Genomic DNA, 11,548 nt, shown 5'->3' with positions numbered 1-11,548 from the left:
GGAATTCTAATGAATCTTCACTTAACTCAATATTCAGTAAAAGCTTATGTACCATGTTTTTGCCAGCGTGTTCGATAATAGGCAGAATCAAATTCAAAAATATTTTGAGAAAGGGAGCTGAAGACACATTTAGTTACACAGTTAGATTCATAGGGGGCTGTTGCCTTTAAGTATCTTAATACAGCCCAAAATACGAGGGTTGTCCCAAAATTCCGTAGACAAGCGTTGTTTTGTAGGAACCCTACGTCATACATGAATGAAACTTCGTATATAGATTAAACAAACACTATCTAATAAATTTATGGACAAATATGGAGTAACTACACAAATAATTCCAATTTAAAAGACACATTACATTGTCTGGTGTAGGAAGGCGGCGCAATACCCAAAAGTTGCAATTAAAATTTGGTATATTATATTTAAAATCCTACGGAAAAGTAATTACAACCCCATATTTTATTTAATGGAAATGAAAATTCTTAATATTGTTTTATTAACTATATTTCCTCAAATTTTGGTGTGTATGCTTTGATAAATATGAATTTTATAACGTTTTATATACATGGTGTTAAAATTCGAATTTTTGAAAAATGGCGGCTGCGTTGGCCCAGGCGGCGCACTGGACTATGATCAAGTGTTTTGATCCTGAATTCACTCTTACAGAAATGTACCAGTCATAAATGTTTGGTAGACTAGGAAACTTTTTCTCCTCCTTAGTATTTAAAATGACTAAAACGGTTTCTCTATGTATATGTCATTAACAGTAATTAAAATAAAAGACAGGGCTAAGAAATGGGCAAGAGTTCCATTATTCAAATCCATAAGAGAAAATAGACAAAAAGCCCGTAGAAATATAGTGTTTTCAAATTATTATTATTTCATACCTGTACATGCATGTACTTTGTTTACATATTTTAATGTTTGATCATATCATAGTAATTAAGATATTTTACATTTATAACTATAACCGTTTCGTTCAATTTAAGAATTTGATTCTGTTAATTGAAATATTTTCTTCAAAAATTTGAACCGTTGACATTTGTATTTTTGACGTTGCAGATTGCTCCGGGTGTTAGAGAACGATATCACTTTAAATGTTATTACTCGAAAAGTTTTCAAGTAAACATGATAAAACTTCGTAATTTATCTGCCAAGAACATACTTTATCCACCTTGAAATTTTTATAAAGATACATTAATTTCTTTAAAAGATATGAGCTCAGTCTACGAAATTTTGGGACACCCTCGTATGTGTAAAAATAAGGAGTTATAACACTTTATATATTGATAAGACTATAAAACAAAAGACAATATGCAAAGTTCTGACACAACAAGTGTAGAGCCATTTACGCTTCCGTAATTAAAGGCAAAAACGAACGCTCTGTACTTTTCTTTTACAAAAAAAAAAAATGAACGCTGAACAAGAGATGAAATTTAACATTTTACATACAAGTACATACCTTCCATGAAGGAGAAATTTGCAATACTTTAATATCAAACGGTTTTAAAACAATTTCTTTTTACAAATTTCGGAACACTCTCATATATAAAAAATGTTGCTTCATTTGCTGAGGTATAATATGGGGAGAAATTATTTTTGTGTTGTTTAGTACCTGTTGCTATCTGTATATACTTCTTAACAATTAATTAACATTACCTGTGCGCTGGTAGACGTCAGAGTCACATGTAGACGAAATGACATTAACAGTTATTATTATATATATATATTTTCTATTTATCAACTATGTTTATATCTACTGCGCATGGCAAGACTTCAAAATTCGCTAATTGCAAAGGAACGTACACGTGAAAGAAAACTGGATACGCTGCTATACTGGTTTCTTCTGTTGCGTGCCATGATGCATTATAATTAACCTGCTTCGCTTACATTACTGAGAATGTTTTGTATACTATATATGGTATTACTATTTTTGTGTCAAAACAGGTCATAATCAGTAAATTCAATGAGAAAATTTGAGAAAAAGGAAGCAAAAATTATTTTTACATTGCTGATGAGGTAAATCTCATTTTGCATATATTAAACTTACCTGTGATGTCATATTCAACTTACCTATGATGTCATATTTAACTTTTCCCGTTTCCGAGAAATGTAAACATGATCGACACATTTTTGTCATGTTTATATTTTATTTAACGAAACCATCCTATGTTTTTTTTTTTTTTTAAAAACCGAAGAACTCGCATTTCAACATTTCAATATTGAATTAATTTTTTGCAAAGTAAGGGTTTTTTTGTTAGTCGTCTTAAAAAGTATTTCCTTTCCAATTCCAATGTGATAGAAGGAATTCGCTTTTTTCGAATTTACACCCTATTCATTCTCTGAAATATTTTTTTTTAAAAATACATTTCTACTGACATATATTTTATACTTCAATATCCTTATAAACGGAGTAATGTGCCCGGAAACATGGAGAATTCAAACTCCACTCAAACACTGTGGAACATAGTACAATGTAATTGTTAATCTTAAGTAAGGTTGGAGGCCCAATGCTATAACCGCTTTAAGATCTTTGGGACATATTTTATTAGAAATATCTACTAAGCCAACTGTGAAATTGATCTGTATATCATTTTAGTGTATACTCACGCGTAGAAGATACACGGAGAAACGTGCGTTAACGTGTTATAGGGCAGCAAGAAATTCAAATACTGGGTATAGCTAGCGCGCTTCGTGAAATATGCCTACGGGACAAGTCTGTGTGACTCACACACCAATAACTCACAGAAAAACATTCCTTTAATATACAAAATATGAAAAAAAAAACTGAATGATAAGATTTTTTTCAGCTCGTCTGCTAAATGGCTGTATGATGCGTACAGTGTGTGTGTCTGTCTGTGTCTGTGCTTAATTATTGTCACTCTCGCATTCAGCTCCACCACTGGCTAGCAGTTTCCTGTGAAAAATAAATAACTTTTATCTATATGTCTTATCTGCATGAAGCCTCTCCACAGTAAGACAGTAAGACATATGTGGCCCAGATATGAGGTCCTACTCGAGGTAGCATATTGGAAATGGGTACCTTGCGGCCCCAAGCTGAACCACATAGTCTTAGAGGAGACTAGGCCCCTAAAAGAAGGTACGCACGGCTCACCCACCGCCCTTGTGCCTGAAATCCTAGTTCCTAGCTTCAATTCCCTTCAAATTCATGTAAATTGTGATGAACTTCTGCATTGTAGTTATCTTTGGGAAAAGGAAAGGCTAAGGATTAACATCAATTCTCTGTAAGGACCAAAAATGCTTGGCCACGCACTATCATGGAATTTTATTTTATCAATATAATATTAAAGAGTGTCCTATATAAAGACTATATGTGGGTAAATTTTGGACAATGCTTCCTTGGTTTCCATAGCAACGGCCTTGAAATATTTTGCCATGCTGAAAATGACCTAATTGTCATCACCATGCAAAATAATTCCATGCTTCCTAAAAGTAGAAAAGTTGAGAACGTAACATGGGTCTCATTTTATAGCTAACTAATCAAAGTTTCTTTGCATATAAATTTTATTCAATTTAACTCAAGGTTTTTAACAGGCATTCTCTGTATTCACTTGAACTTCGTTGCCACGCATGGTCACCGATTTTGATGAAACTTCACCCATGCTTAGTACTTGACACCAGAAACAAATATCAAACAAAATTTCGTTGCTATGTGTCTCGGTTGCTATGGCAACAGCCGGAAAATTTTGAAAAATCGAGATTTTCAGCCACTTTAAATCTTGACTGTGGCTTAATAAAAACTAGAAAAAAGAAACAAACCATTCTCACAAAAACATGACACCTTGATGTCACTTATACTGTAAAGAAACTGTTTAGAATATATCTCTAAGTAAGTGGTAACCAAGGGTACATTTGGAATACATTTAAAATGCTGAAATATGCTGAAAGACACTTCGTATTCACTAATGGTAGGTGTTATATGCTCAAACTCAATCAACGACTTAAGAAAAACAATGAAAATGTTTGACCTTAAGTATATACGTATAAGCAATATTATTCTACAAATAACTTTTATGGTTGCCATGGTAACACAGTGTAACCATGCAAAACTAGTAACTAAGATTGGGTTAATGCTACTGTCTTCAGGAAAAACATGAAAATTCAAGACTGGCAAATATGCATCCTTAGGACCTTGCAACACCAAAACCATAAGAAAAATTGGGTATAATTGCTACTTTGCAGTGTTACCATGGAAACAAAGTACCAGTGCTTAAAAGTGAATTATTTTTCGCTGCATTAAGAATTAAATTGCCATTTAATCAAGAAACAAATTAAATGACTCAGCTTGAATAGTATTTATCTGTTAGAACTGAAGTTGAATATCATATATTGATAAAATTTGATGAAGAAAACAACACTGTTGCTATGGTTACCAAGAAGGGAAAATGTTCGATTTTGTGAACTTTATATCAATATTAAACCCTGTGTGCCAACTTCTTGCATCCACTTAGAGATTGGATGATAGTCAAAATTAAAAGTCAGGTAAGCTGTTAATAAATATCAATCATAAAAGTTTTGGGAATCTACATTTAAGGGTACGTATCCAAGGAAAGAAAATATTTTTAAGGTTTTTAAGCATATATTTTCTGCTTATTTCCATAGCAACGCTCTATTTAAAGAATCTAATCTGAATTTTTTCAAATGGGAAAACTAGGAACACACCAACATCTTTAAAAATTGATCATTAGTTATGAGGAAATGTGCTTTTTTAAAAGATAGGATCAGATTTAAACATACAGAATGTTACTTTGAAGGCTATCTGTGGTATAAAAACCTTGGCAACCATTGCCAACCAAAATGAAATATCATATTTTGTTCTTGGTATATGTTTCAAGGCTCTTTTTTCTGTTATTTGGTCACATTTCATCCTATAATTGCTTTTTATTTTTACATGTATGACTCTATAAAATTCAATGAATATTTTTTTTTACTTTCGATTACTTTGTTACCATAGTAACGTATGTAATAGTTGATTTACCAAACATGTTTATCATGCATTTGAGACATCTGACCTTCAACTTTTGGAAACAGTCATCGCCCATAGTTTGCTTTGCCGCAAATGTTAACTATGGGGCTCTAAACATGTTTAAAAATGTCATTTTTCGAACTTTAAGACATGTTGCCATGGAAACTATAAAGCATAGCAACCAATTTTTGCCTGATTTCAGTTTAGGGTATCAATGATTTTTATCATAGAGAGTTTGGAGAAATTCTGAGACTATGCGTGCCACAGCTCCTATATAAAATTTCAAGTCATTACAGAGAATGGCTCTTAAGGTAAGGTTTGCGTCTCCCTCCAACTTTTATTTTTTTTAATATGCACACATGCCATATATCAATTTATTCAGGGAGATTAGCTTCATCATTTAATATGATTTTCAAAGATATTGCCCGTCCCATTTTTTTAGTAAAAGACGCCAAATTTAACGTATTTCATATTTCACCTCGAATATTATTTTCATTGAAAAAATTGATTTATTTTATTAATTATCAAACTTTTATAATTAAAATGACCTGAATTAGTATAATTCATGCTTCTATTATTTAAACTATTAATTTTCCGTTATCAAAAATGTGAAAATTTGGGTAAAAAAGAAGATTTTTCAATTTTCCTTGATAAAGTGAAACCGTTGCCATGGCAACAAAAATATAAAAATCAACGTTTTACATATCTACCGATTCCATCAAATTCCATGAAGTTATTAATTTGATCATTTTAAATAATTTGAACCAAAAAAATATGTATGTCCCCAATATTATTTCCATGGAAACAGGGGCTATATTATGGGTTCGGAACACAAAAATCAGGCCTTTTCTACACTTATAAAGACAACATTGATATCACCTTGTCATGGTGAATGTTAAAGACTAAATGTATTTTTGATATTGTTTTTAAGCAAAACTTGGCCAAAAATATTCAAAATAAAACTCCTTCTGTGCTACAAGATGGTCTAAAAATTTATTCCATGGAAGAAATCTAGTATTTATGGCAATCTTTACATCTGAATATTCTGATGAAATTGTCCATGAATTATACTGCAACACCTTTAGAAGTACATGTATATGTTTATAAACATACTTCAGAACATGTTGCAACTAACCCAATTAAAAGCCTCTGTATTTGACCTCATGCTGATTTAGTTATTCCAACATGTAGTAATTTCTAGACATCTTCGTAGCAAAATATCTCTATTCAGTTATGTCTCGTGACTATCATTATACATGTATGCCATCTTTTGAGTGAAATGTTGTAAGCATTGCATCCACGAAGCTGCTGTTTATATAATTAAATGATTTCTTTACTTCGAAGAGTAGAAATGCTATCTTGAAAGTAATGTTTGTTTGCCCTCTCTTGACTCTGGGTAAAATTATTGGGTCGGTAGGTGAGAAAATCTTCAACAACATTTCTTTAGGGGGAATAAGAGGAATAAAAAGAAAAAATACGGCCCTGCATTGAAAAAAAAATTTCAGTCTGGTCAGTTTAGTCAGTCGGTCTGGAGAGGCCGACAACCAAACATATCTTAAAGATGGCCTATTTCTACACTTCATGGACATTAGCTCAATCATTGGATTAGGTAGTCTGAGAATCTAAATTGAAATATCAGACAGAACAAAATAAAGATGAATTCTAAGTGACATCAATTCATACTTTAATGAGTTTACAGAGTACTTCTGATTTCAGAGAAAAGGCAAATTCTGCAAAATGGCATAACACTGTCATAAATATTTGTCAAGAACAGGGAAAAAGAAACAATGTTACAGTGATAGATATATCTCCTTGATATCCATGAAATAATAATTTAAATATAACAATTTTTTCTCCTTTTTAAAATCAAAATACAGAAAAAAAATTAAAAGATTATAAATGTAAACAATTTTAAAATAAACTACATGTATTTGTGAAAGATTTTAATTTTAGTTGATTACTAAACTGGTCTTATCATTCCTACTAAATTAACAACCTTTCAATTTCCAAGTGTCATATTTTAAACTGTTAAATGTTCACTGCAGCTTTATTTACAAAACTCATCAGTTTTCAGAAATACTTATTTGAGCATATTAGGTCCTGGTAAGAACAAAATTTAATGAATAAAAATATTAAATTTAATTGTTCGTGTATTAATTTCCTTGCAATTTTACAAAATAACCCTTTTAAGAAACTTGTTACTTGTAAGTGTAGACAAAAGCAACCTTCAATTAATACCTTAATGTATACATTTATTTTACTGAAAACAAATTCAAAGATGGACAAACAGAGCATGCACTGCAATCATCACATACACATACATGTATTTTCTAAATATATTGAAAACAGCATGTATATACTACCAGGTAGATAGGATGCTGTTCAACATTAAATTTTTTTCTATAATCTATAGACATATAAAAAATATGCATTGGGTACAACAAATCATCATTTCTTTTCCAAATCTCCATTGACTTTGCCATGTCTGGTTCAACATCTTAGCTTGATCCATCCAACTTTCTTTAATATTCTTGAGCTGATATGGGATGACCTCTACTTTGATTGATGGCACAAATCTTTTAAGGAAACACTGAAGTACTTTTTTTTGTTCTTATCTATTCCAATTAATGACCCAATTGATCTGAAATCATATGTGTTCATTTTTACAATAACATTTAAGGAATTGCATTTTTGGAATTGCATAAGGAATTGGACTGAATTTCATTCACTCAATGAAATGAAATTTCCAATATAATCAATGAAGAATCAATATGAAATTATTGTACAATTTATACATGTAGATTGAATTAGTGAAATGCAAATGCTTGATCAAGAAAATTAATGTTCTTGTCATGCACAATTTGTATTAATTAAAAAATGAGATATTAATTAAAATCAAACCTCATTTAAAAGGTAACTTGAACAATTGAATACCTGTTCCAATAATGTTACAAATATTAGGCCTAAAAAGCAAGGATTTTTTTCATAATTTCTTGAATGAATGCATTTTTATTTTTTGGCAATGTTGGGATATTAGCCACATCCTGACATCCTTGTACCGTTTATTCATCGTTTTTAAATCTGTAGTCAGAAGATCATTCATAACTTTCAGTAAAATGAATAGTTAAATAATTACCTGATGAAAATACTATCAACAGTCAAACTGTCAACATCATCATTGGACATGGTCAAATGCACCGTGACTTTTCTTCCCTGTTCGGACTGCATAAAGCATAATACTTTACAGGATACTCTCAGGTCTTTTCTTTTTTCCTTCCCATTCTCACTTAAAATTTTAGTGTAGTGGTGAAGCGAGAAACACACAACAGCACAATGCGTCGATAACTTTCTTCTGATCGGAATGGCCTACAACTTGCCACATTCCGTATCGAAAATAAACAAGTCCTCCTTTATTGGTTCATCCACATGCATCACGCTAATCTCAAAGGCTTTTAAGATTCCTATGCTTTGATTTGTTATAAGACTTTCTCCTGAAAACGTCCTTTGTTTTTAGTCCTAACAATAAGCGACAACAAACATCAAGTATGACAGAGGAAATTCGTTACCGAGATGCTTAGCATCGCTGGTTTAAAGTCGCCTGTTTCAAACGCTTTGGTGATTCGCAAGAGTTATCTCCCTGTTAACGCAAACCTTACCTTAATATAATACAGATCAATTTACACGAAGATTGTCATAAAATGAATACAAAGGTACCTATTTCTCCACGTGCATAGAAATTTTTGCAGGCAATTTCAACTTATAAAAAAGTTTTTTTCAGTAAGATAGAACTTAGATCTAAAAGATACAAAAAGATTTGAGGTGGGTAAATCAGTTAAATGTTGTTTTCCATTCGCCTGAAATCATCACTTTTCATGAAAATTGACAAAGAGTTATTTCCCTTTGCTGACTCTTTTGCACTGAAGACAAAAAATGGTTGGCTCTCCTGTCAAAAGAAGTTTCTAACAACATGTGGCAAATCAGACACCAGGAAAATAAACAATGAGAAAATGATGTTTAAGTTGTGAGTGACAAAGTAAGTCATCAATCAATTAATGAAAATGAAAGAGACAGGTCTTGTGAAATATTGGAACAAAATTTATGAAGTCTGTCTAGAGGGATTCCATCTATTCTAAAGACTCATACGTACATTATGATGCAAATGGAAGAAAACATTAAAAAGCAGTGGATACGGCCACCCGGAAATCAATAGGAATGGTTCTGCCCAGGCAAAGGTAAAACAAATGTAGAAATTTGCGTTTACTTCAGAAAGCAAATTAACTTACTCTTGAAAATCATATAACTATTAATTAGGAGGAGAATGTAATAGAAGATGTAACTTATAAGTTTGTGTGTATGAAATGAAAAATTAATATGTGTTTTCGGGTACAGACTACATTGTTGTTAAGTGTGTGTGTGTGCGTGTTTTATTTGGGGGGGGGGGGGCTAAAAATATGTAGGGAAGTGTGTATAAATTAGAGACGGACGTAAACACATGCATATTATAAGGCTCTATTCAGTTTGACTGTGAAAAAAAACCCATAATTTTTAATTAACTTTAGCAATATATACACACTTTAATAAAATACATGTATAAAAATGATAAGCCCTAGCTTGTAGGTATGTATTCATGCAAATTTATTTCATTTTAATAATAAATTTATTTTTAGATGTACCAATACAGTTCGAACTATGAAAATAAAGATGAAACGATGCATTGAGAATTCATTTTCAGCAAAAGCAGGTAAGAATTTTTTTAAATATTTAAATTATCTGGTAAGGAAATAAACATTCATCATAATTTAATGCTAATAAAATAAACATTCATCATAAATTAATGCTAATAACTACATGTACTGCAGCAAAATTAAATCTTTTATTAATGTCATGATTTTTTCTTAGAAAGTCTTGGGATACAGTAATTAAAAAAAAGAATCAAAATTGGTTGTAGAACCTACTATGATTGTATTGTTTCATTTTAGAACTGTGACACCATGGACACAGGAGCATCACCTGTGAAAGGTTACAAATGTTACAAATGACACCAATGAAGGATATATGAGCAACTGTAAGTACACTGTTACATAATTTAATTCAATTTTCTCAACAGAGTCAACATATGATGCATATTTTAATAAAAATTTTATCAAAGAGGTTTTAGAATTTATATTGTTCTATTTATTAAAAGAAATATACTCTTACCATACTTGATTCACAAGCAAATTTAAAATTAATTGTGGGTACACCTTATAACTTACAAGTATTCAATCAAAATTTGTTCAGGAAAGTTTTTCTTGTATTTACAAATTCATAAATTGAATATGTACATGTATTAAACTATTATGCAACTGTACTTGGATACATGTATGTATGAAATACTGTAGTAATATGAATATCCCTAACATACATAATGCATATATGTATGATTTATCCAAGAAAGTTGCATATAAGGCCTCTAAATAACTATAAATAGAGGAACCCTAAAAAGAAATACTAGTATCCAGCAATGAACTATATAGTTGCAAGTGATTAGGAAATAATCTTTGTTTTTATGTTTTTATTATCTTTTTTTAACACAAAGGTTATATACCAGTGTCACAATCAATATTTAATTTTAATTGCATTTACATTATGTTTATGGTTTTTATTTTATTTACCCTTTACTGGACCTCTATACTTTTGTTACCTTATTGAACCTCAGTTAAGTTTTGCAGGTATTGGTCAGTTACGACCTATTGTATTTTGGGGTATTTAAATCGCTGCATAGCTGACCAGGTAACCGGGGTCCACGTTTTCATAGCTTTTAAATGGTTGACGTACAGTCCAAGATGAGTTGATAAATACTTTTTTTCAACGGTAACCATTTCTCCGTAAGGGGTTCCTGATGTAATCCAATTACAATCTAGCCATGTGTGTGTTGGCGACCACCTTAACCAGACCGGGATACCCACTGGGAGCCAGTTGGCGGGAGACCGTCGTGAAACGGGACATGTCTGCGTGGACGTGGTTCTGAGCCAACACTAGGATACTATTGAGGATTAAAAGAGACTTTAAGTTCTATTTATTGTAAATAATAGCTGTAAAAATTGTTTTTATTGATTTTATTTATAGATAAAAAAAAATTGTAAATAGAAAAAAAAATCTTGTTATATCTGACTGGACAGAGCACGACGGCTGTCGTGACAAATTGGTGTCAGAAGTGGGATGATTAGTCTGTTCAGTCAGGAGTATTTTTGTATATTACACTTATGTTTTTTTTTCTTTAATCATTTTTGTTGTATTTTGCAGTCAAAGAGTTTGTAGATTTTGACAGTCTCAGGGTGTGAGTACTTGGTTTATTGATGGAGCCCCAAATGGAGAAAGCTAGGTTACCGTTGCTTTGTTTCGTATGAATTGAGTTTGTATACTTAATTTATCTGTTGAGATACAAGTATACACATTTTTGAGAAAGATTTTCCACATTTCATTTTTGTTTTGAAAATCAATGTTGTTCTACTGGATTGTAGTAATATTTTTCATATTTAGTCAGTTAGTGTTAAGTTCTATTACAATGTCGACACTGAAAGA

General features: G+C 31.4%; 1 long non-coding RNA gene across 1 annotated transcript; it reads right to left on the bottom strand.

Moving 5' to 3' along the window:
- Positions 1-6,651: 6,651 nt before the first annotated feature.
- LOC134279259 (uncharacterized) lies at positions 6,652-8,643 on the bottom strand. The gene is made up of 2 exons (XR_009994600.1): positions 8,121-8,643; positions 6,652-7,625 (listed from the first exon to the last, which is right to left on the bottom strand). It is a non-coding gene; the product is annotated as an uncharacterized LOC134279259 (long non-coding RNA).
- Positions 8,644-11,548: the final 2,905 nt, after the last annotated feature.

Source organism: Saccostrea cucullata, unplaced genomic scaffold, assembly GCF_032062105.1.
Source record: "Saccostrea cucullata isolate Sc308-1 unplaced genomic scaffold, CSIRO_AGI_Scuc_v1 ctg1592, whole genome shotgun sequence".
NCBI classification, from domain to species: domain Eukaryota; kingdom Metazoa; phylum Mollusca; class Bivalvia; order Ostreida; family Ostreidae; genus Saccostrea; species Saccostrea cuccullata.
This window is presented reverse-complemented; position numbering and strand designations above follow the sequence as displayed.